At 39.1% G+C, this 24,530-nt stretch overlaps 1 protein-coding gene across 4 annotated transcripts in view; it reads right to left on the bottom strand.

Moving 5' to 3' along the window:
* CYTH1 (cytohesin 1) overlaps nt 1-24,530 on the bottom strand; it is a 108,459-nt gene that overhangs the window by 76,855 nt on the left and 7,074 nt on the right. For 2 of the 4 annotated variants that reach the window (XM_077166132.1, XM_077166133.1), the window contains exon 2: nt 24,363-24,477. The exons of the other annotated variants lie outside the window; for them this stretch is intronic. The gene's annotated coding sequence lies outside the window, so the exon portion shown is untranslated. The remainder of the gene's footprint in view (nt 1-24,362; nt 24,478-24,530) is intronic. 4 annotated transcript variants of the gene reach the window in all.

Here is a 24,530-nt window from a genome sequence, read left to right on the forward strand (position 1 = left end):
GTATCCCAGCCTCCCAGAGGAAGAAACCCAAAATCAGTCCCTGGGAGAGGCAGAGGAGTGGTGGAGAAAAGGAGGAGTGACTCTTGAGAAAATCCACTGTCTTCGTGGCATTATCTGGCATTTAAGGGGAGATTCAAATCCCACACCGGGGCCATGATCTTGAAGGAACTAGACGTCACCTTTCAGGGTGAATACGCTTGGTCTGGGAGACGAAGAACATCTTTATATAGAGCTGTCCAACAGAAGAGGTCCTTCAAGACCTGATGCCGCCAGCTCCCCAACCTTGTCAACTGTCAATACCTTGTGAGAAGCCCACCATGCACAGGGACCTCCCCGCATTTCTGCATGCACATAACATTTCATCTTTCTGAGGATCCAGCCTTTAACCTAACTTTCCTTCACCAAACAAATCTTCATCACAAAAAGTGACACTATGCCCAAAGTCATAGAGCAAATATTTGTGTTGGCTGGACTGCACAGTCTCTTCTCAGCCAGGAAACCTGCTTAGAAAAAAAAGTTTACAGAAAAAGAAGACTGAGTAAATTAGGATTCAAAGATAACAGGATAGGAAGGCCTTCAGAGATCTAATGTTAGAGTCTGGTAGGTTCTGTTATGCTAACAAGTAGATAGATGCCATTGCTGTCTGACAGTCAGGTAAAGAATATATCAGTTTCCAAAGTACTTTCACAGAAACAATTTCTTTGGAGCTTCAAAACAACATCCTCAATGGTAAAGCAAGTTTAAGACACGTGCCTGAAGGGATGCAGCGGCTACACAGACCAGAACCTGCCATCACCATGCTCTTCCCATTGTGGCATGCTGCCCCTCGCCACTGGCACGGAGTCCCTTGATTTGTTCTCCACTGTGCTGCCTCCTCTGGCCACTCAAGATGGACTGAACTCGGTCTATGGCAATCAGATAGATATATTCAGCTTGGAAGTCTTCAAGTGATTTCCCTTACCTCTGAAATCACCCAAAGCAACAGCTCCTCTCTATTGAAATTAGTTGAAGGGCCACCATTGTGAACCAGCAAGAAAGTTTTCCCAAAGGGTAAATTCCAGTCATTTAAAAAATTATCAAGGTGAGCTACTTATTACATGAAGCACAGATATTAAATGATCCTCCTGAGATGTTATTTTAAAACACAAAAAGAGAATTATTTAATTGAAGCCAAAGTATACCTTGCTTTGTTCTTTTTATACTACAGAAGAAATACACGCTTACTGCGCTCCTCCTCTTGTGGGGTTGGGCAGGCATGCAGAGCATACAGAATACAAAAAATAAGTTTTATTTTATCACCACCTCCCAAACCTCCCACTATGCTCATAAGAGCCCACTATGAACACGCTGACACTGTCATTCCAGACCTTGTCCTTTGCAAATACCAAACATGTATACATAAAGCTTACAGTGTTTTTTTCCTACATAACAAAGATTAAATAATACGTACTGCTCTACAAGTTACTTTTTTCCATTAATAAGTCTTAGAAATTTTTCTGCAGCAGGGCTTATCAATCTACCTCAATTTATTTTCAGTGGATGCATCCCACAGTTATGTGGGCACTGCACTTACAGATTTCCTGCGGAGGAACATTTACACTGCTTCCAATACTTTGCCTCACAAGTTATGCTACAATGTATCTTTCTGTATATGCAGTAGGGTGTCTGAAGAAGAAATTCAGGAAAGCTGAATTACTGAGTCAAATGGTACAAGCACTTATTAACTTTTTATTTTGAGTCACTTTAGACATACAGAAAAGTTGCAAGAATACCCAGTTCCCATATACCCTTTGTCCTACAGTAATAACATCTTAGAGACCACAGTATAATGACTGAAATCACGAAATTAACACTGACGCAACACTGATGACTAATCAGATGTTCCTTGACTTTCCCCATTTTTCTTGCTGACGTCCTTTTTTTGGCCTAGGGCCCAATCCAGGACACCTGGGGCATTTTGCTGTCACATCTCCCTGATCACATCTGAACTGGACTGTCCCTTAGTCTCTTTTGGTTTCAGGATCTGGACACTTTTGCAGAGGATGGGCCAGTTATCTTGTAGAATATCCCTAGTTTGGGTTTGCTGAAGGTTCTCTCCGCATTAGAGTGAAGTCATGCACTTATGGTAAAAACAGCACAAGAAGTGACGCTGTGCCCTCCTGGTGTATACATCCAGGGTCCATGATGCCAATGAATCTCATCATTAGTGATAGTTGTTTGGAAAATTTGGACACTTGGAATTGGTGTGTGTAACAGATGTCTCCACTGTAAAATGACGGGTTTTCCCTTGTAATTTTTAAGTACCTTATGGGGAGATACTCTGAGACTAAGCAAATATTGTGTTTCTTAACATAACTTTTTTGCCATTAATTTTAGTGTCAGGCAGTGGTTGGGTGCTTCTTCAAGCTGGCTCAATTGTTTCTCAACACTCCAACTCGCTCTGGTGCTTCCTTACTCTCCTCCCGCTTTTTCAGGCTCATTTTTCCTGTCCTGCTTCAGTCCTGGAATAAATCGTGTCTCGGTGTTCAGAAACAAAGCTGGGCACTGGGTGCACATATGAGCACTGTGAACTCAAATAGCTAATGTCAAATTGCCTGATGAAAGGTTGCACCAATTACCTGCACCCCTACCCCAAATTATAAGAATGTCTATTTCCAAAAACATCAGCACTCTTTTTTTTACACCTTGCTAATCTGATAGTTTTCATTTGTATTTCTCTATTTATTAGGAATATTGAATACATTTATGTTTATTGGCTATTGGTTTTGTTGTGACTTGCTCATACCCTTTACTCTTTTTTCACTGTTGTTGCTCTTTTTATTGGTTTGTTGATGCTCTTCATATATTTTGGATAGTAATCATTTACTTCCATATGTTGCCAAGATTTTATCCAACTATATTGCCTGGCTTAACTTTATTTATATAGAACTTTTGTCACACAAAATTTCATTCACACATAGTCAGACCTGTAGGTGTTTTGGTTTGTTTTTACTTCTGGATATTGTGACCTTCTGAGGAAATAGTGTCCCTTCTCAATAAAACTGTAAGAAAATTCACTCTAAAATCATTATTTTTATTTTTTTTAATAAAAAATTATTTTTTATACTTAGATCTATACTCCATTAGGAATTTTTTTTTTTAAATATAGAATGACACAGGGATCTAACTTTTTTCTGAATACTCAGTCAACTGTCATCATCATTTAATGAAAAGGACATTCTTTTTTCCCACTGATCTGAAGTGTCACCATTACCAGCACAAAATAGTGATTAAAATCACAGGCCCAGGATTCAATTGTTTGGGTTCCATTCCTAGCTCTACCACTTACTAGCTCTTTGTATCCAAATTAGTTACTTTCTCCATCTCTTATAATTTTCTCATCTAGGAAATGGAGACCATTTTTCCCACTTCTTAAGGTTATTGCAAAAGTACTCAAAACAGAGCAGACATAACATTTAATACATTTTGGCCATATTATTATCAACTAAAGACCAGCACTGCCCAAAATAATGTGAGTTGCATATGTAATTTAACATTTCCTAGTAGTCACATTAAACAAATAAAATGAAACAGGTGAAATAATAAATATATTTTGTCTGAGCATATCTAAAACACTACATTTCAACATGTAATAAATATAAAAATTATTGAGATAGTTTGCGTTCTTTGTTCTTGTGTTAACTTCAAAACTCAGTGTGCATCTTAAACCTACAGCAAATTTCCAGTACTCAGTAATGGCTACCCTATTGGACAGCATGGGTCTATGCTATTTCATTGATTTAGTTGTATATTCTTGTTACAATATCACGTAAGTACATACAGAAAAGACATTGTGTGGAAACGCTGAAATCTTTTCCAACAAGATTGGGAAACTATTCATTAGTAGCAACTCTATTCACACTGTACTAGAGGATTTTTCAGCCCAATCTTTCTCAACCAGGAACTTGGAGAGACAATTAAGCCCCTAATGTCCTAGCCAATTAAACGGTACAAGAAAAAAAGATGTAAGATTAGAAAGGAAAAGAAATGAAACCATTACTACTCACAACTGGTTTGACCGTCCTCCTAGAAAAGGTATAACAACCTAAAGACAAATTATTGGAATCATTAACAGAGTTTAACAAGGCTGCTGGTTGTAAAATCAACATATAAACTCAAAATGTATTTCAATAAATTAGGAACCAATAGCAATTAAAGTACCCAGTAATAAAACTATCAAAGATGTGTAAGACTTGTGTGGAAAAATTCTAAAATTTTATTGAAAGACTTTAAAGAAAACCTAAGTAGATGGAGAGAGAAGCTATGCTCATGGACAGGAAGACTACTCCATACACTAAAGAAAATCTTTCAGGAGACCTGGAGAGTCAATTCCATTGCAAATCATAGCCCAGCAGGTTTGGCTTGTTTGTTTACGAGATTATTAAACAGTGTGGTACTGGCATAGCAAAGACCAACAGAACAGGATATAGAGCCCAGGAACAGCCCCAAATAGATATAAACACGTAACACAGGAGAGAGCTGGCAGTGTAGATCAGTGGGGAAATCACCCATTGTCCGTAACTGCTGCTGGGTTCATGTTCTTCACGTGAATACCAGGAAGACAACCATGAATGCTCACAGCAGCATTCTAAGCCAGAGCACCAAACTGGAAACCACCTAAATATTCACGAACAGGAGCCAGATTTTCTTTCAAAAAATTGTTGGTAAAAATGAACAAACTATGGCTACATGCAACATGGATAAATCTCATGAAAAAAAAAAACTTTCAAAATCAGAAGAAAATTTATTTTTTTCAATCTAAGAAAATTTATTTTCAATCTAGAGTTTTAAACCAAATCCACAAAAGCATGCAAGTAGAGTAAGACATTTCAAATACATAAACTAAGAACACAAACCACCCAAATACCTTTCCCTAGGAAATTTCTACAGCACATCCTTCTGCACATTTAAAGGAAGACATGGGACCCAGGAAAAGGTGATCCAGTAAGAAGTGTGATAAAGTATAGTCCCAAAATGACTCTGAAGGGAAGTCAAAACACAAAGTTCATTTAGCAGACCTAGAGAGCAACTCCTCTAGTTATCAGCAGAAAAATGATGGGCATGGTTCAGAGGGAAAAACAGGGCTGATGTGTTTAAGTAGATAGAAAATGTCATAAGTAAGCATGGAGGCAGAGATGGATTCTGAAAAACAACTCACAATTTTAAAGAAAACTAAGCAAATGATGAATTGAGGTAATTAGTAGCACCAGTAAAAACAAAAAAGTTGTACAAGAAAGACAAGGCGGTTGTGGAACACAATATGACTCAGGAGGGAACAAACATAATCGTAGTAGAAAGTCAACAGATGTCTGAAATCAGCAATCAAGAAATAATTGGAGAATGCATAATTTTAAATATGGAGATAAATCAAATGACAAACAGCTAGAAAAACTCAAGATAGCTGTCTCTAAGGAAAGGAACCCAGAATGGAGCAAGGAATTGCTATTTTTCATTATAAAACCCTTTTAGTACTTTATGATCTTTTTATTCCTCCAAGGTGGCAAGTGTTTATTCTATTTGTTATTTAAAATGCACATTTTAGGTAGATTTCTAAATAGGGAGCTGAAATTAAGACAGTGCTTCCAAATATAAAAGATCGCATTAGTGTTGGTTACACAGAGGACTCTACCATTTATATGAAGACTTAATATTTGAAAAAACTTTAACCTGAACCTGCTATCAATGTGTTGAATCTCCTTAAGGGACAATTTACTTTAATTGAGATAATTCATAAAAATAAAATTCACCCTTTTAAATTGTATAATTCAGTAGTTTATACAAAAGTGTCCAAGCATCACCATTATCTAATTTTAGCATATTTTCATCATCCCAAAAACAATGAAAGTCATTCCCCATACCCCCTGCCTCCATAACCCACCCCAAGCCCTGGCAAACACTAATCTACTTTCTGTCCGCATGGATTTGTCCACATATAATATGTGTTTTTTCTATCTGGCTTCTTTCACTTAGCATAATGTTTCCAAGGTTCAGTCATATTGTAGCATATATCAGAAACCCATTCTTTTTTATAGACGAATAATATCTCACTATATGGTATACCACATTTTATTTATCCATTTAACAGCTGATGGATATTTGGGTTGTTTCTAATTTTTGGCTATTATGAACAATGCTAATTTATGTGGTATATGATCTTTTAAGCTATATACATGCATTACTTAGATAAAAATAAATTTTAACATGTTTTACTTTTCTGAATCCTGCTTGTTCTTCATAGACCAGTTGAAGAGCCTCTACTCAAGGCTTTCTCACAGCCAGCTCCACCTGAATTAAGTGCTGAGCCAGGTTATTAAGCTTCACATCTAAACATGTTATGAACATCTAAACATGTTATGATTCTATGAACTAAGATTACCATTCTCAGAGATGAAAAATGTCTGCTGAACCAGTTTCAAATACTCTTAGGTAATCATAGAGTGATCATGTTGGATGTCCCATTAGCTCAATATGAATACAAATCATTCCACTGTCTGATGAACAGATGGTTTCAACACAGTCCTGGGTCAGAATGAAAATGTTTACAAAGCAAACAAGCCTAGTGCTTAATGCAGTGAGGCAATGATGACCAGGCTATTAGGAAGTTCATTCTTTAATTGAATTCCAGTAATATATTACAAGTACCAGACCCATTTAGATAAATTCAATTGATATTTCAAAAAATTCTCCTTCTGCTACTTTTATCATTTGGGGTAAACGGGATTATTGTCTAGAGAAAGGCAGAAATGAGTAAATTAATTCACCAGGTTGTCCGCATACTTCTAAACCTAATTTAGTAAGTAATTTTTAGGGGGGAAAACCTCCCTTCACTAAACATGAAGCACAGATGATCCTCATGATATAAAAGCAAAGCTCTCTGACAACTCAAATAAGAAGAATTAAACATTAGGGGCGAGGGGTGGAGAATGCAGGAGCTTGCTGTTTTGTTCTTGGCTTTGGACATCTTCTCTGAAACACACGCCTGCATAGCCCCTTCCTGTTTCCTGCACTCCCCTCTGCCTTAGTAATGAGACAAACCCTGGCTCCTTCTAAAACCACAAGACCAACATTACAAAATCGGTGTGCTCCACCCATCCTTTCACTCGGCAGACAGAGAACAAACAATCAGTGGAGACACGCCACAGGCCCTAAGAAGAAACCATCACCCGCACATGACAGAGGAGGTTGCTACAAGACTGACCATGCCCACCTCCCAGCCAGGAGCGGAGCCAAAAAGGCAGAAGATAGTTCCACAATAGCCAGCAGACCAGATGACTTCTTGACATCTACTGCTGATTTTAAAGCAAACTAAGTAGAAAACTGTTTTATTTAAAATCTAATCTAACTAGAAGGCAGGTGATTTCAGTTAAAAAAAAAAGCAATAACAGTTTATTTTTGAAAGGGCATTTATTCAAGGATATCTCCAAGCTCTTAAACTATTATTTCAGATGGTTTATTCTCCCTAAAAAAAAAATCCCTTTCAGTTCCAAAAATATTCCTGCCAGGTTTAGAAACCATTCTCAACCTGCAGGTGCTATCATTACCCAAAGAAATACCAAGTGTCCCTATAATAGTAACAAATAATTATTCTACAAAATGTTTCCCCTCTGGGTCTCTCTGGGTCCTTCTACAGAGGGGCAGCTCATCAGTGCTGGGGCTCAGTAGCATGCCTTCCCCATGCCTGGGATGGGTGAGCGAGGCCAGGTCCCCACAACCACAGCAGCCACCAAGGAGGAGAAAACAAATTCCTTTACTGTCTAGCAAAGGAAATGGAATGAACTGTACCACTGAGTTAGATATGGAAAACGAAAGAAAGGGAGGAAGCATGGTGGATTTCTAAACATTTGTCTTAAACATCTAGGTAGCTAGGGATGCTATTTCCCAGAATGGGAAAAACTGGGAGAGGCAGCTTCAGGGGCTCGGCTTGGCCACACAGTGTGAGACACTCTGGTCAGATTCCAGGGCAGACATCAAGGCAGTGAGATGGAGGAGCCTGAAACTCAGGGGGAGGAAGATGGCTAGAAATACAAATTTGGGAGCTTTCAGAGAATCAATGGTACTTATCAGTTATCGTTACTGGTTATCAAACGACAACCTCAGGTGATCTGTTCACAAAAATCCTATTACTGGGGAAGAAATAGGAAGAAACAACTGATTTTACAAATTTGCAAAATACTCTCAGATGTTTGAAGTTAGAGGGACTCTTCTATCTCCTGCTGTTTACCAGTTATACATCTGATAGCTTGATTTCCACCTTCTAATTCTCTTCTCTATTTCTAACAGATTCAGAACTTCAGAAGAAAAGAAAGTTTACTTCTGGCTTTCTTCCACTATGAAGGAAAAGAGCTTTTTCATCTACATTTCATAGAAATTTTCATAGAAATTACCAGTAAAAAGTACCTAATTGCAGAGTTCTTGCCTGCCATGTAGGAGACCCGGGTTCAATTCCTGGCGCCTGTCCACGCAAAAAAAAAAGAAAAAAGAAAAGTACCACTTGGAATCTCAGGTAGGACATGAGATTTTGTTGGTTTGTCCAGAGTGATGCCCCGATGAATCCCAGAGTGATTCGATCAGTGAGTGGAAAAGTATTTGCAAAGCCCCCTTCGGGGAATGGTGAGAGCAGGGAGAAATTCAACTTCCCCAAGTTGAATTCTTGATACTCTCACAAGCAGTATGGACAACCAAAGCTATAGGCTGAGCCCCCAGTCTTGGGGTTTGTTTATATGAAACTTAACCCACAAAGGATAGGTCAAGTCTACTTAAAATTTAGGCTTAACAGTCACCCCCAAGGGAGCCTCTTTTGTTGCTCAGATGTGGCCTCTCTCTCCAGCCAACATGACGAGCAGTCTCACCACCCTCCCCCTCTCTGTGTGGGACATGACTCCCAGGGGTGTGGACCTTCCTGGCAACGTGGGACAGAGATCCTGGAATGAGCTGAGACTCAGCATCAAGGAATTGAGAAAAAACCTAGAATGAGCTGAGAATTCACATCAAGGGATTGAGAGAACCTTCTCGACCAAAAAGGGGAAGAGTGAAATGAGACAAAGTGTCAATGGCTGAGAGATTCCAAACAGAGTCGAGAGGTTATCCTGGAGGTTATTCTTACGCATTAAGTAGATATCACCTTGTTGTTCAAGAGGTAGTGGAGAGGCTGGAGGGAACTGCCTGAAAATGCAGAGCTGTGTTCCAGTAGCCATGTTTCTTGATGATGATTGAACAATAATATAGCTTTCACAATGTGACTCTGTGATTGTGAAAACCTTGTGTCTGATGCTCCTTTTATCTACCATATCAACAGAAGAGTAGAACACATGGAATAAAAATAAATAATAGGGGGAACAAATGTTAAAATAAATTTAGTTTGAAATGCTAGTGATAAATGAAAGCGAGGGGTATGGTATGTATAATCTTTTTTTTCCTCTGTCATCATTTTATTTCTTTTTCTGTTGTCTTTTTATAAATCATGCAAATGTTCTAAGAAATGATGAATATGCAACTAGTGATGATATTAAGAATTACTGATTATATATGTAGAATGGAATATCTTAATGTTTTGTTTGTTGTTAATTTTTTTAATAAATAAAAAAACTTAATACAAAGCTATAATAAATCAAAATGTCTAAAAAGAAAAGTATCTTATTGGAGGAAAATCCTTACTATCAATTAACTGCTCCCTGAGCTATAATGAAAAACAGTGCTGCTTCTGGTTTAGGAAGGCAGGAAATGTACCAGAGCCTGAAAACCAGTTTGTTCCCTTGACCAAATGAATGTAAATAATGTCACAGATGTCACATCACAAAGTGATTGTTCAGATTAAATTTGATACTGGAAATGTAAAATGCCGAATTAACTATAAAGTGGAACATAGTCCATAGAAGATGAAACTTTTTTCTTGTTTAGTACAAGATGTCCTGCCCAAAAGGCATGTATAATCTTGGCTGGGTTGTAAGACACAAAAACATGTCGAGAAAAAACGGCAATGCTCAGGTATTACCAGATTCTTCCCAAAAGAGTTTCTTTCTTCTCCCAAAGTCTTAAGGCACATGCATGGTGGGGGAGGGGTGGACAGTCACCAGGAGCATGAGGACGGACCATGGACCAAGCCTCTCACACCACTCAAAGGGTCAGAACCGCTGACATCCCTCATTCACCACCTTGGGTTCACACATCAACCTGGCAACCTAAATATTTAATACAATATAAATTTCACACAAACCAGGCTTCCAGATTAAATCAGATCAAATTTGGTGCCAGTCAATGGGTTTTTAGGTATATGTTTAATGTAGAGAAAAACTATTGTTGCAAATCATGTGTGGCTGATGTGGGGGATCCAAAAGTTCAAAATGAAAAAAACAACCTCCTTTACTTATCTTATTTAGTCCAATTTAAGTCTGATTAAATAAATGCTCACCACGTACTTCCCCCACTAGGTTCTGGGCCGCAGAGGAAACACTGCAGAGGAAATAAGAGACCTACATGTAAACCAGCTTCTGCCCCCCAAAACTGGAGATGCTCGTTATTTTAATTGTGGTGATGGTTGCCCCAGTCTTATACACACATCAAATTTATTAAATTGCAAACTTTAAATATAGGCAGCCCTTTATATGTCAAGTACACTTTAATAAAGATGGTTAAGGAAAAAAAAATAACCATACAACCTCATCATTTCATTCACAGGTTCTCATCCCAAAGAAATTAAAGCACATCCACACGATGACTTGTACAAATGCTCAGGGCAGCTTTAGTCACAGGAGCCCAAAAGTGGAAACAACTCACATGTTCACCAACAGGCGAATGGACAAATGAAATGTGGTATTTTCCTCCATGGAATGCTCAGTATTATAAGGAATGACTGATACCCCCTAACTCCAATAAAACCCGCAAAAATGTCATGCTAAGTAAAGAAGCCTGACACCATGAAGTATATACAATTGCACTTATATAAAATTATAGGAAATGCAACTCCTCTGTAGTCACCAAAAGCCAATTAGTATAAAAGAGGACCCCTACCTTACACCCTACATAAAAACAAATTTAAAATGGATTAAAGACCTAAATGTAAGTGCCAGTACCATAAAACTTATAGAAGAAAATGCAGGGAAACATCTTCAAGCTCTAGAAATAGGAGTTAACTTCTTAAACTTTATACCTATACCACAAGCAGCGAAAGAAAAAAGACAGATGGGAACTTCTGAAGGTCAAGAGCTTCTGTGCCTCAAAGGACTTTGTTAAAAAGGTAAAGAGGCAGCCAACTCAATGGGAGAAAATAATTGGAAACCACATATGAGAAAAAGGTTTGATATCCTATATACATAAAGAAATTATGCAGCTCAACAACAACAAAAAACAAATTTAAAAATGGGCAAAGGATACAAATAGACACTTCTCTGAAGAGCAAATACAGATGGCTAAAAAGCACATGAAGAGATGCTCATTTTCATTAGCTATAAGGAAAATGCAAATTAAGACGATAATGAAATATCATCTCATACCTGTAAGAATGGCTGCTATTAAACAGACAACTACAAATGTGGGAGAGGATGTGGAGAAATTGGAACACTTATTCACTGTTGGTGGGAATGTATAATGGTGCAACCACTGTGGAAGACAGTTTGGCGATTCCTCAGAAAACTAAATATTGAGTTGCCCTATGACGTGGCAATACCAATACTCAGTATATACCCAGAAGAGCTGAAGGCAGTGACACAGACATTTCCACACCAATGTTCATAGCAGCACTATCCACAATTGCCAAAAAAACAGAACAGTGCCCATCAACAGACAAATGGAAAAACAAAATGTGGTATATACATACAATGGAAAATTATGCAGCAGTAAGACAAAATGATGGACCGAAACATATGACAACATGGATGAACCCTGAGGACATAAAGCTGAGTGAAATAAGTCAGTCACAAATGACAGATGCTGTGTAATTTCACTATTATGACTCTGGTAAAGGTAATCCCGGAGGCTACACTGCAGAATATAGCAGACTTAGAGGTACACAAAAACTAGAGATGGAGGAATGGCCACCCAAAGAGGGTGAATCTAAAAGCAAGGGAATGGATAGAAGTGATGGTAACTATTTTATAAGTAACATTGTCACATTTGAAGGGGAATACGATTGAAAGGGGATGTATAGTGCTGCATATCCCACTGGTTAAATTTATAATTATAAATTTAATTTTAAGTCAATGGTGGAGGGATATGGGGATAAAATTAAACCGCATGCTATGGTCAATATTTAACAGGAAGATATCAACAATACCACAGCACTACCAGGGGCAACTAACCTAGAAGAAGGACAAGTGATAAGGGGTAGTTTTGATTTGAAAGTTGGTGATGCTGTGTTTGCTGGCTCTTTGTCATTATGGACCTATGACAACTGTCTAAAATTGAGAGTTTTGCCGACTGCACATCTCAAAGAAGATACTGAAAGACATGGCTTGTTTATTTGGGACATCATCCATGATACCCAGTAGATGGAGGGAGCCAAAGGGTTCAATGACTGAGAAGCACAATGGCAAACTGTGATAAATTTATATGATGGAATTTGGTAAGGCTACAAAAAAGAAGTGACGTCGAAGGCATATAACAAGCTGAACAAACCCTGGGGACAATGTACTGTGCAAAATAAGTCAGAAACAAAAAAACAAATATGCTAAGGTCTCTCTCAGAAAACTTGTATAAGGAAATGGGAGCCTAGATTGTGGACCCTCATAGCAGCCACATTGGGTCTGAAGTTGTAGATATATTTCTGCATTCTGAGACACTGAGCTATATGTGTATCAACTGGTATTTCCCTGGAACTTTGAGTAGCTCTGTGACACCTAGGTCCCAGAAATGGAGTGCTGGATACCTGAAAGTTAACACAGCTATATATACTAATTAAAGTAACCAAAAAAGGAGACCAGGCCTCAATTAGAGTTAATACAAAGCCAATCTGGCTAGGTCTAAGGTAAATTAGAATACAGGGTAAAAGATGATAGTGTATGTTCTCTAGATCTTCAGTTACTGTAAGAGATCAAAGGCAGAGAGGTTTATTATATATAGAACCTAAACTTTCTATAACAAATAATCTAAATCAACCTCTCTGGATAGCTCAATTAAACCATGCAAACTCCTGGAGTCCTGAATGGGAACAAGGCCTTGTAATTCTCCATAACTTAATATAATACCAGGTTACACCTCAGACTATGGCGGGCTGATAATTAAAAAATATTGATAGAGTCCCTTGAGGATCTGAATAGGGAGAAATAATAATAATAATAATACACACACACACACACACACACACACACACACACAGAGAAATACTAAACTCTCCAATCTGGGAAATCCCAGGTACCCTCTCAACAACTGGAGATGCTCAAGAAAACAGGCCACACCCTGGATTTTTAGGCTTGCCCTTATGAAACTTATCTCTGTAGGTAAGCAGCTAAGACTATCACCAATAAGGCCTAAGAGTCGCTTCCAGAAAGCCTATTCATTGCTCAGATGTGGTCTCTCTCTCTCTAGGGTCAACTCTGCAAGGAGGATCATTGCCCTCCCCACTAAGTATACTAAATGGTACATTTTGGGGTTAAAGTCTCCATGACAATGTGGGCCGTGACTCCCAGGGATGAGTCTGGCCCTAGCACTGTGGGATCGACAATGCCTTTCTGACCAAAGTGGGGAAAAGAAGTGTAATAAAATAAGGCATAAGCCCAAACCTGTCCATGGGGGGGGGGGGGGGGGGCAGGGAGGTACAAGTGGTCAAGAAAGATCAAATAGAGTCTGGAGTCAAGAGGCTATTCTGGAGGCTGCTTTTATGCAAGCTTCATTTAAACAGCGCTGTTCTAGTTTGCTAGTTGTGGAATGCAATATACCAGAAACGGAATGGCTTCTAAAAGGGGGAATTTAATGAGTTGCTGGTTTACAGTTCTATGGCCAAGAAAATGTCCCAATTAAAACAAGTCTATAGAAATATCCGACCTAAGGAATCCATTCAAGGAAAGATAACTTGGTTCAAGAAGGCCATGAAGTTCAGGGTCTCTCTCTCAAGTGAGAAGACACATGGCGAACACAGTCAGGGCTTCTCTCTCAGCTGGAAGGGCACATGGCGAACACGGCATCATCTGCTAGCTTTCTCTCCTGGCTTCCGGTTTCATGAAGCTTCCCGGGAGCCATTTTATTTCTTCATCTCCAAAGGTCACTGGCTGGTGGACTCTTTGCTTCGTGGTGCTGCAGCATTCTCTGCTCTCTCTGAATCTCTCTCATTCTCCAAAATGTTTCCTCTTTTATAGGACTCCAGAAACTTATCAAGATCTGCCCAAATGGGTGGAGACATGTCATTACCTAATCCAGTTTAACGATCATTCTTGATCAAATCACATCTCCAGGGAGATGATCCAATTACAGTTTCAAACATACAGTATTGGATAGGGATTATTCTGCTTTATGAAATGGGATTTTAATTAAAACATGGCTTTTCTAGGAGACATACATCCTTTCAAACCAGCACAAGCGCTAAACCCAAATCAACATCACTCCTGTTGATTCTTAAGAAAACCTGGGCTCACAAACACCCCTAAAGATAGGAACTGAAAGAGCAAAGGTGATGGTGGAGTTATACAAAGAAGATAGGATTTAACAAACGAATATGACTGCTGAATCATTAAAGTGATATCTCTTTTAGTCTCCAATATCTTAGAGCAGCGAGAAGTAAGAACCTCAAATTGTGGAACTGTAACCCATGTCAAACTCCAAAATATGTTCTAACACCAATTGTGGTGCTGTGCTTTGAAATTTATTGCTTTTTTGTATGTATATGATTTTTCACAAAAAAGAAAGAAAAAAGTTGATTGTGGCGATAAAAAAAATAGTTAAGTCTTCTAGCCTCCTGTATTCTGGAGCAGCTAGAAGGAAAAATCTGAGATAATATTATGGTAGCCCAGGACAAACTCTGGGATCTACCTGTTGAAGAGTGCTTTGAAAACTACTGCTTTTTTATTTTTTTGCTTCGTATATATATTACACTATACAATAAAAAAGTTAAAAAAAAAAAACCTAGGGCTCGAACAGAGACTCTATAAAAAGTTTCATGCAACAGGTCTGGAGTCCTGGAACATATGATTCTCGGAGGGTTCCTAGGTCAAATAAATCCTGGAACTCAGAGGGACCAGCCTCTCCAGGATTATCAATTAATTACATACCTCTATCCTTCAGTGTGGACACCCCTTCTTGACATTAAAAAGTCAGAACGGGCATTGCCCAAAGATCCCTATAGGAGATCCTATAGGAGAAAGCAGAGATATAACAGAGAAAATGGGATTTAACAAATGAGTATGGCTGAATTAATATATTAATATTCCTTCTAGCCTCCAGTGTTTTGAGCAGCTTGAAGGAAAAATCGAGATGATAGAATGGTAGCCCATGACAAACTCTAGAATCTGTTCTGTTACTACTTGTTAAAGTGTACTTTGAAAATTAATGCTTTGTTCTTTCTTTGCTTTGTATATATGTTATATTATACAACTAAAAAAATGCTTAAAAAAAAAGGCAGATCAGTGTTTGCCTGATGGACAGCAAATGAGCATGAAAAATCTGTGAGGAGGGGGTACACAGGTAGCTCAGTGGTAGAATTCTCGTCTGCCATGTGTCAGGTCCAGTTTTTGGCCCATGCATAAAAAAAAATGTTGTGAACAAAATTCCATGTGATATACATATCACATATCATCCTCTGTATGTGTGCATATATAGAGATATAGATATACATATATATGTAGGGAGACACTTAAAAAGAATCTGTGAAGAGTGATGGAAATATTCTGTATATTGATCAGCAAAGGGGTTAAATGGGTATATATATCTGTTAAATATATCTCATCAAATTGTATACTTTAAATGGATATACATAAACTATACCTCAATGTGTTAGTAAGGGTTCTTCAGGTAAACAGAACCAAAAGGATATGTACATGTAAATATTATGAGATCTATTATAGGAATTGGCTCAAACAACCGTAGGGATGGGCATGTCCTAATTCTGTAGGGCAGGCCACAAGCTGGGAATCCTTAGGAAGGTTTCAATGAATTCCCCAGGAGAAGCTAGCTGGCTGGTGTAGAAATAGAAATTCTTCTCTCTGGCTGCTGAAATCCTTAGTTCTCCTTGTAAGGCCTTCAACTGTTTGGATAATAGTTCTCTCCTTGCAGAAGGCCATCTCCTTTGTTAGGTGTAGATGTAATCAGCCATGGATGCAATCAACTGACCAATGATCTTTATCCACAAAATACCCTCTCAGTGCTTCTTTGATCAAACAACTGGATGCCCAACCTAGCCAAGTTGACAGATGAAAACACTCAATAAAGTTAAATAAAAAAAAAACTACATAAAGGGGGAACCTGAACAAATAAGATAAATGGAAATTAATGTGCTCATTATCATTAATTAAAGATGTTTAAAATGTCATTGTTGATATCTTCAGTCTGCTGTTGAGGGTGGATAGTGCACCACACATAGGTCCTTGAGAAGTATTTACTGATAAATAACACTCATTTCTAACACTCATCAGACATGATATCTGTGCCTGAAGTTCATGAACCATCCCACTTAATCCTTCACAAGAAGCCTGCCGGCAGGTACAACTGAATCATTACCCCAATCCTGTAGGAAGGAGATGTTTGCTGGAAAAGAAAGACAATTTGCCCACAATCAAGGCTACCGATGAAAGATCATTTACAATGCATTTGGAAAGAGTATTAAAAGACAAAGTTATCAAGTAAGTCTTGATGCTTCTTTCAAACCGGGGTTTCCTTAAACACACTCTGTCTTCCCTATATAAACATAAATTAAAACTCTTCAGAATTAAATCATAGACTCACCTTCAAAACAACACAATTTGGGAGCAGGGATATCTATAAAAATGTCGTCAGTCACCAGGGGAGGACATAGGGATGCTAAGAAATGAGGAACACAAAGTTCAACCACCAGCCTATGTTCAGTAAGTCAGACTAAGCTTATTCACAAGGCAGAAAGGCAGAGGAGTCTGCACCTTTACTGAATCTTTTAAGAACCCCTTCTCTGAATTCAACAGATAAATAAATTTATATAAACCATCTGCTATCCAGAGAAACAAGGTCCCTTTCTTGATTAATGGTTAAAGGTCTCCTTCTCCCTATGTCCTTAGGCATCTAAGGGCTCTGATCATCTCTAAAGCCCAAGGCCCACACAGCGCTCAGTATTTAATAGGAATTCAACAAAAATCTGTTGACTAAATGAAGAAAAAAATGACCTGGGAAGAAAGCTGCTATAGTTTTCCCATTCTAACGTATACAGATACTGAGACACAAAGGCAAGTTTCTTAGAACAGCCACAACACACGCCACTGACACTGAGAAAAGAGAAAAAAATATTTTAATTATATCAAAAAGTTAAATGATTAAAAACAATGTTGGGGAGAGTAAATTAACAAGTGTCATCATATATTGGTGTGAAATGTACGTTGATAGAAATTCTGGAAAGTCATTTGGCACTACCTATCAAGAGTCTTTAAAATGTTACATTCACCAACCCAGTGAGTGATTTCACTTATCGTTGGAACCCAACCTAAGAAAATCAGCAGAAAGGTGGGCAAAATTTTATGAAAAACAAAGTTACAAGATTATTTACTATAGGAACAAAGTGTAAACTTTCAGATAACCAATAAAAGAGCATGATTTGCTTGAGGGGTATAGAGTGTTCATAAGTAGAAATTAATTAAAAAAATAAAAAATTCAGGAGGATTAAGTAAATTATGGTGCAGCCATCTCATGCCACATCTGTCAGAGGCAGTCAGCCACAAGCCCCGAGCACCCCTGCATGTCCCTGCACGTCCCTGCACGTCCCTGCTGAGCATGTCAAACTTCAAGGCCTAACCAACTTTCTGTCGTGTTAAGTTGGTCAAGGAGACCACAGCATGCCTTGTGTGCAAATGCTCACTCCCAAGGGAGCAGATGGGTTTATTGGGTTCCAGGCCCTTTGCTTCTCAGGTGCATTCTATCCAGTTCACAAGATGACATCACCTGGCACATGACCTCACCCATGAGACTTGAGTATGGGGAACCAGCACCACCACGCTGGTGTTCCAGCTGTCTGTTGTGCTGTGGGCAGTAAACTGTCTGGCTCTGACCCACTTTCAGCACCAATGGCTCACGGCAAGTCCACCTGCTTGCTTTCTTAGCCATCTCCTTGTTACTCCTTATATCTTCTGTGAGGCTGGAGTCCTTCCCTCAACAGGTGACACTAAAAAAAAAGTGTGTTTTAAAAATTTTAACAGAAGGGAAAACTGCATACACAAAATAGGTAAAAAAGAGAAAGAGGAAACTACAAAACATTCCACAAGATGACCCCAACTATTTTTTAAGCTTATTTCTTTTTTTAATCCTACATTTTCCAAAGAGGACATGAGGAAGATGGACATCTATGAATATGCACAGAAAACAAGAAAAAGGTAATTACACCAGAATGCTAATGATAATGGCTACTAGGAAGTTAATTAAACTCTTCCCTCTATTTCTGTATTTGTTAAAAAATCTACATTATGATAATTTCTTAAAGTTTGCCCAGATGTCAAAGTAGGAAGGACATGCAAATACACAATTATAACCAATTATAATCCTAGCAGCCAGCTAAAGAGGCTTGGTTTTCAGAGGGTATACCAACAGCCCCAAAGAGAGACTGAGCACTCCCTAGAAGATTTTTGTTGCCCACATGGCTCAGGCTCAATTGCTTCCCCAGACCCCTTGGGCCTGGCAATCCACTGCCCAGTTCCAAGCTCCTACTCAGTCCAAGTGGGAAAGGCATAAAGGTCTTTTGAGGTTACCTCTCTCTGATACAGAGATCAGGGCCTGAGACTGGCACCTGTCCAGGGGCTGCCTAGCAACAGCAGTAACATAAAGGGAAGGTATCTTTTAAAAAGAAACAAACAGAAAACCACACGAAGACTCCTGGGGAAGATGAAGTGGGTAGGCAGGCAAGCTGGGTAGCTACCATAAAGGGGTAAAAAAAAACCCAAGCTTGGTTATTTTTTTGCTTCTTTGATCTGTTGAGTCTTTTCAAAAACCTCTGTTTGAAAGCCCCAAAATCCTCGCCTCTAAGGAGAACACTGAATGGCCGAAAACAAAACCACATGAATTGAGATGGTTACAGTTAGAGAAACGCATTCAACACTCAGCTATCTCTTCCTTGAAACATGGACACACAAATCCTCAAACCATCGCTGGACACAATCAATACAGGAACTGAAGGGAACCATCTCTTCTCCATTTGATCAGAGCTAATAAAAGTCAACCCGCATGAATTGACCTGTGACCTCTAGAAGAGTGGTTAGAGGGTTCCTGAGCATAGGTCTTCTACATATGAGGTCTCCAAATTTAGAAAAAATGTGTGTGTGTCCTGGACCCTACCCTGGGGGATCCTGGTTCATCAGGTACAGCTGGAATAGGGTTCAAGAATAAATCACTCCCCTTCTTTTTAACTCACCCAGGTGATTCTCAGATTAGTCAGGTATGGCCATTACCATTCTAATTCCAATTTACAAGATTACAAACTTTAAAAGCAGTTAGGAGGTTAAATAAAACACTTCTGCATGTTAATGTGCGCAGGACAGACTATGACTACTTCAATTGCAAAATGTACTCATTGGAACTGAAAAACACATGGCTATATCACCATTATTTTATAAATTCAAATGTACAAAGCCCCAACTCCATAAATATTTAATTTCTTCTTAGACCACAAATGTTTTAATTCTGGCCATCCAAACAGCTAGGCTTTTTACAGGTTTAACAAAAAGTGCAACAGCATTTCACGAGTTAAAAATGTTTCATTTTGTTTTGTTTTCCCTCTAAAACAAAGAGGAAAAAATTACAAAAGACCTTAAGATTAAAATTTTTTTTTCTTTTTGAGTGCATGGGCTGGGAATTAATACCTTAAGAGTTTTAAACAGAAGTAAAAAGTAATTCTACACAGAGAACAGCACAGACTTAATTTTCTAAAAGTTAGAGATATCAAATAAGTGTGACACCACATTTTTTAAATTAAATTTTTATTCTGGGATCACTGTTGATTCACAGGCAGGTATAAGAAATAATGCATTTCCTAGTATAACTTATGTGGACAGCTTAACTGCACACCATAAGTACATGGAACCTTGAGTAGGGCATGAGATTTTGAAGGTTTGTCCAGAGTGATGCCTCAATAAACCCCAGAAGGATTTGAACAGTGAATAAAAAAGTATTTGCAAAATCCCCTTGGGAGAATGGTGAGAAAGGGGAAAATTCAACTTCCTCAGGTGGAGAATTCTTCATATTCTCACAAGCAGTGTGGACAACCAAAGCAATAGGCTGAGCCCCCAATCTTAGGGTTTGTTCATATGAAACTTAACACCCAAAGGATAGGTCAAGCTTACTTAAAATTAGGCCTAAGAGTCACCCCCAAGAGAACCTCTTTTGTTGCTCAGATGTGGTCTCTCTCTCTCAGCCAACACAACAAGCAAACTCACTGCCTCCAACCCCCCACGTGGGCCATGACTCCCAGGGGTGTGGACCTTCCTGGCAATGTGGGACAGAAATCCTAGACTGAGCTGGGACTCAGCACAAAGGAATTGAGAAAACCTTCTCAACCAAAAGAGGGAAGAGAGAAACAAGACAAAATAAAGTGTCAATGGTTGACAGATTTCAAACAGAGTCGAGAGATTATCCTGGAGGTTATTCTTAAGCATTAAATAGATATCACCTTTTTATTTAAGATGTAACAGAGAGGCTGGAGGGAACTGCCTGAAAATGTAGAGCTGTGTTCCAGTAGCCATGTTTTTTGAAGATGACTGTATAATGGTATAGCTTTCACAATGTGACTGTGATTGTGAAAACCGTGTGTCTACCTTATCGACAGACGAGTAAAACATATGGGTTAAAAATAAATAAATAATAGGGGGAGCAAATGTCAAAATAAATTTAGTAGATTGAAACGCTAGTGAGTGATCAATGAAAGGGAAGGGTAAGGGATACAGTATGTATGAATTTTTTTCAGTTTTCTTTTATTCGTTTTTCTGAATTGATGCAAATCTTCTAAGAAATGATCATGATGATGAATATACAACTATGTGATATTGTGAGTTATTGATTATATATCAAGAATGGAATGATCATATGGTAAGAATGTTTGTGTTTGTATGTTGTTATGTTTAATAAATACATAAAAAGGCAATATGGGTAGAGGAGAACCATTCCCAGAAGGAAGCATGCCAGAGGAATCGACTACAAGCAAGACAACATCAGGGAATCTCAAAAACTACAATCTAATGCCATTTTACTGTCCCATGGCCACCCTGACTAAAGAGTGATGGTCCATAAAAAGCCCATAGCCCAAAGGAGTCAGAATAATAATTACCCGTTGGCATTCCTAGGGCCTCTTGGTTATGCACCCTGAGACTCACAGCCCCCTTGGCAGACCGCTTCCACAACTGAGGTGAGAGCAAACAATCAAAACTCGATTTTTATAAAAACCTTTGCATATGATGATACTGTGAACCACAGATTGTACACTTTGGACAGATTTATGGCATGTGAATATATCTCAATAAAACTGTTTATTAAAAAAAAATCCTTTGACCCCAGAAACAAGCTAGTGTTCTCATTTAAGGCTTATGAAGCCAGGCTCAAAGTATGCTTTTGAACCTACAAAGCTGAAGTCACACCCCTCTTCTGACAAGAGTCCAAATTGTAAAGTCAGAAGCCTTAGATGGGAAGAATCCAGAAGATATTCTACAGTTCCACCGAGGAAACACTGCTCCCATTAGTGTCCTGCTCTGCAGCTGACCTGCTTCTCTCAGCAGCTTTCTACATCTAGCCAGAGGCCGGAAGTGCTAAGCCATGAAAAGGGCCCAGCCAGTGACTGAGAGGCACGCAGACAGCTAATACTAACTTTTCCCTGGTTCCCTGGACTTCCGTATATTCTGGATGCCCAGCCTCAAAAGATGCTCCAGCTCCAGGGGTCGTCCAAGGCCAGGCTGCAGGACTGCTGTTGCCACAACACCAACTCCAGGCCTAAGGGGCTCTCAAGGAAAACCTCTACCATCCGGCGGATTGAGAAGAAACCAGCTTTATTGTAGGATCCCGCAAACTCCTCTAATCTTGAGCCTAAGATTAACATTGGGCTCCGTCAATATAAAACTGTATCATAGCCTGTGATACAGGTTTAACCAAAAAGTTATCCAGACTTTATCAAGACACAGGACTCTGTATTTCAATTCCAGAACAAAGACTGTACTTTTATAAACAACACTGAACATGGAGAGAGGGGTGTGAAACAACAGGAAATAAGAATCAGCAGGTAACACGGCTGAAGCAAGGACTTTGGAGTTTGAGAAATCTGCATACAAATGCCAGCTCTACCACTAATCAGCCATATCAACATACATAAATAAAAATCTCTCAAAGTCTCCATTTCCCCAGCTGTAAAAATGGACACATTTGTTTTTGCTCCATAGGACTGAGGTGAGGGTTAACTTAAGGGAAAGTTCGGCAGTGAACTCACTGTACAGCAAGCAGCAGCGACTATCACTGCAGAAATGACCTGGCAGAGAAGCGGCTCTGGATCACCCCATCTCATTCTGTCCCAGTAGCTACATGGTTTACTAGTAAGTCTCTCCCATAATGTGCTGAAGTCTGGAAGCTTCTAGGCTGCCACAGCATTTGCTTACACCTCCGTCACAACATCTGCCATATATTCTTGAAAATTCTCAACTTATCGATCCCCTACACTAAGTGCTTTTTGAAAGCAAGGCTGTATTTTTAAATTTTTTACAGCCCAGCACAAGCAAATACCCTGACATAATAAGACAATAAAAAAGGTTGAAAAGATGGACGGATGGATGCACTGGCAGAAAGCAACTTTGCTGGCAAGAGAGAGAAGTATCAAACATTTTTTGCGTAACAAGTGGTGAAAAAATGAAAAAATGATTCTCCAGAGGGAGTGTTAGATTGAGCAGGAGCAAATGAATGCCTTTGGACATGCAGATTTTACATGATGATGGAATATCCAAGGGAAAATTCTAGCAGGCAGTTGAAATGCAAGAATACGCTAAAAATCAAAACATTATCTTAACTTCAATCATTAGGGCTGTTGGAAATTATATTTCAGGGAATTAGAGAACAAAAGAGAAAATACCTTAAGCTAAATAGGTTGCAAAAACACATGTAGTCTGGCAGCTGCTATATATAAAAGCCCAAAAAGACAAAATGAAATAAGAGCCTGATCCTACCTGAGGTTTACAACACAGTATACGAATACTGTAATTCAAGACTGGCTCAGCATAATTTTTGAAATGTATATAAAATGTCTATAAATAGCCTCAAACATCCCCCAAATTAAAAACAAAGACTTCTCTCACTTCTGCACCACCTTCTAGTTAGCACTCTCTTTCATTTACAGTCCAGTTTCTCAGAAGAGCCATATATAGTTTCTTTCAGAGTCTTCTTTTCCGAGTGCTTCCTCCACTTGGCCTCTAAGTGGGGTATGTACCAAAAGGACACCTAGGCCTCTTTCTACCTGGCCTGTGATAGGACCCATTCCCAGGGTTCCAGCTCCACTCAGAACTTGATAATCTCAAACTCCAGCTCCAAATCCAACTAACTGCTTTAAGGGACCTCTCAAACTGGACAGAACCAAAAACTCAAAACAGTATGTCCAAAATGAACTCAAGTTCAAATCTAAACACTGCAGATCTATAAATTCTCCCAGGAGTCATTGAAAGATAGAAACTTTGTTTCCTTTATCTTCCTCAATGCCAGCCCCTCCCAAACACTGGTAGCCAACCAGCATCGACTTGATCTCCTTCCTCTCCTTTCTCCCACTGCCCGATGGTTCCAGCAGTTCCTTAAGGGTCTCCTCCACTGCCAGCCTGAACCACACTAAATCAGAGGAATTGTTCTAAAATGTAAAATAATCATCAAAAACAACCTGTTTAAACCCTCCCATAGCTTCTTGAGGCCCAGAGGATAAAGTCAGAAAGTCTACATGATTCCATGCCCCCCTCCCCTCTAACCCTGTCTGAGGCTTTGCCCCCTCCTCACAGGCTGCTCTCAGGCATACAGAACCACTGGCAGCTCCCTGAAGGGGCCAAGTCACTTCATACTTCCAAGCTTTTACTGATTCTCTTTGCCTGAAATATACTTACTTACCATAGTCATCTAGTTAGCACTAACCTATCTTTCAAAGTCAAGCTCAAGCGTCAGCTTCTCTGAACTGCCCCTGTCCCATCCAGTTCCATCCCAACCTTCACCAAAGGTTGTCAAGAATATACCTGTCACATCAACCTGGACACGTTCCTGCACCACTTGCTTTCATGTCTTCTCCTTCTTCTAGGTCCAAAGCATCGGTGATGACAGAGGCAATATCTGATTCATTTCTGTACTACACTGCAAGGTGTAGAATGGTTGTTAATGCTTGTTGACTGAATAACAGTTACAAA

The sequence above is a fragment of the Tamandua tetradactyla genome, chromosome 6 (assembly GCF_023851605.1).
Source record: "Tamandua tetradactyla isolate mTamTet1 chromosome 6, mTamTet1.pri, whole genome shotgun sequence".
Lineage (NCBI taxonomy): Eukaryota > Metazoa > Chordata > Mammalia > Pilosa > Myrmecophagidae > Tamandua > Tamandua tetradactyla.